Raw genomic sequence first — 2,778 nt, 5'->3', positions numbered from 1 at the left:
CTTTAATTGACAATTGCGCGGTCGTGCGACGTGGCTCCGAAACAAAATTGACGTCCTTTTTTTTCCACAAATAGAGCTTTCTTTTGGTGGTATTTGATCATCTCTGCGATTTTTATTGTGACTGCGACGTTATGGCGGACATGTCAGACATTTTTTACACATTTTTGGGACCATTGTCATTTATAAAGCAATCAGTGCTATAAAAATGCATTGATTCCTGTGTAAATGACACTGGCAGTGAAGGGGTTAACCACTAGGGGGCGGGGAGGGGTTAAATTAGTACTAGGGAGGTGTTTCTAACTGTAGGGGGGTTGGGCTGGTGTGTGACGTCACTGATCTCTGCTCCGATGACAGGGAGCAGAGATCGAGTGACACTTGTCACTAGGCAGAATGGGGAGATGCTGTTTACAACGGCATCTCCCCGTTCATCCTCTCCGTGAGGCGATCGCAGGTATGCCCGCGGCGATCGAGTCCGCGGGACCCGCGACCCGACTCATGGAGATCGCGGCAGGCGCGCGCGCTAGCCACCGGCGGCGCGCGTGTGCGCACATGGCGGCAAATTCAAAGTAACGTACGGGTACGTTACTTTGCGCAGCCGTGCCCTTCTGCTGACGTATACGTACAGGAGCCGGTCAGGAACCGGTTAACATACAATGCAAGAAGCCTAGACTCTACAACAGGGGTCTTAAACTGCAAAACTACAAGTCCCATCATGCCTCTGCCCGTGGGAGTCATGCTTATAACTGTCAGTCTTGCAATGCCTCATGGGACTTGTAGTTTTGCAACAGCTGGAGGGCCGCCAGTTTGAGACCCCTGCTCTACAACTTTAGCCCTTTGTTCCAATTGATGATGAAGATTTGCCTGTGCAGTACAGACAATGTTTAACCACTTCCCGCCCGCCCTATAGCGGATTGATGTCCGGGAAGTGGTTCTGTTATCCTGACTGGACGTCATATGACGTCCAGCAGGATAACATGCCGCAGCGCGCCCCCGGGGGCGTGCATCGCGACGATTGGTGGAGCGGTGTGTCAGCCTGACACACCGCTACACCGATCTTGGTAAAGAGCCTTCGGCGGAGGCTCTTTACCACGTGATCAGCCGTGTCCAATCACGGCTGATCACGCTGTCAATGGGAAGAGCCGTTGATCGGCTCTTCCTCACTCGCGTCTGACAGAAGCGAGTAGAGGAGAGCCGATCGGTGGCTCTCCTGGCAGGGGGGGTCTGCGCTGATTGTTTATCAGCGCAGCCCCCCCTGAGATCACCACACTGGACCACCAGGGATCGCCACTAGGACCACCAGGGAAGGGGCAACATGGATGGCCAGGTATGTACCCCATGGCCATCCACATGTGCCCAATCTGTGCCAATCAGTGCCCACAAATGGGCACTGATTGGCACCATTATGTCACTGATCTGCCCAGCAATGCCCAGATCTGCCCAGCAATGTTTTATCAGTGCCACCTGTCATTGCCCATCGGTGCCACCTGTCATTGCCCATTGGTGCCACCTGTCAGTGCCCACCTGTGCCCATCTGTGCCCATCAGTGCCCACCTATCAGTGCCCATCAGTGCCACACATCAGTGCCACCCATAAGTACCCATCAGTGCCACCCATATGTACCAATCAATGCCACCTACAAGTGCCCATCGGTGCCACCTATCAGTGCCCATCAGTGCCGCATACCAGTGCCACCTATCAGTGCCCATCAGTGCCACCTATCAGTGCCCATCAGTGCCGCCTATCAGTGCCCATCATCAGTGCCCGTTAGTGCCACCTCATCAGTGCCACCTCATTGGTGCCACCTCATCGGTGCCCATCAGTGCCGCCGTATCAGTGCCCATCAGTGCAGCCATATCAGTGCCCATCATTGAAGGAGAAAACGTACTTATTTACAAAAAATTTTTAACAGAAACAAAGAAAAACTTTTTTTTCGAAATTTTCGGTCTTTTTTTATTTGTTGCGCAAAAAATAAAAACCGCAGAGGTGATCAAATACCACCAAAAGAAAGCTCTATTTGTGGGAACAAAATGATAAAAAAATTTGTTTGGGTACAGTGTAGCATGACCGCGCAATTGTCATTCAAATTGCGACAGCACTGAAAGGTGAAAATTGGCCTGGGCGGGAAGGTGTCTAAGTGCCTGGTATTGAAATCGTTAATATGGCAAACACAGTTACCCAAGAGCCCCCTCATGAACAAAGGAAACTATCATCTTTTTTTTTTTTGCTCCAGAATAAAGCATCTAAAGAAAAGGTAAGCTGCAGTTTAAAAAAAGTAGGTTTTATACTAATTTGGCTGCAAAAGTGGAAATACACTTTAGGAACCCTTATTTGCAAAAAAAGACAGTTATTTAATTTAGAGAACCAATACGATTTGTAAATTACAGTGCCTTGAAAAAGTATTCATTACCTTCATTACCTTCATTACATTTTGTCATGTTACAACCAAAAACATACATTTATTTTATTGGGATTTTATATGATAGACCAACACAAAGTGGCACATAATTGTTAAGTGGAAGGAAAATGATAAATGTTTTTCAAATTTTTAAAAAATAAAAATCTGAAAAGTGTGGCGTGCATTTGTATTCAGCCCCCTTTACTCTGATACCCCTAACTAAAATCTAGTGGAACCAATTGCCTTCAGAAGTCACCTAATTAGTAAATAGAGTCCATCTGTGTGTAATTTAATCTCAATATAAATACAGCTGTTCTGTGAAGCCCTCAGAGGTTTGTTAGAGAACCTTAGTGAACAAATCGCATCATGAAGGAACACGCCAG

The sequence above is a fragment of the Aquarana catesbeiana genome, linkage group LG02 (genome assembly GCF_042186555.1).
Source record: "Aquarana catesbeiana isolate 2022-GZ linkage group LG02, ASM4218655v1, whole genome shotgun sequence".
NCBI lineage: Eukaryota > Metazoa > Chordata > Amphibia > Anura > Ranidae > Aquarana > Aquarana catesbeiana.
The sequence above is the reverse complement of the archived record's forward strand: the minus strand, read 5'-3'. Positions refer to the sequence as shown.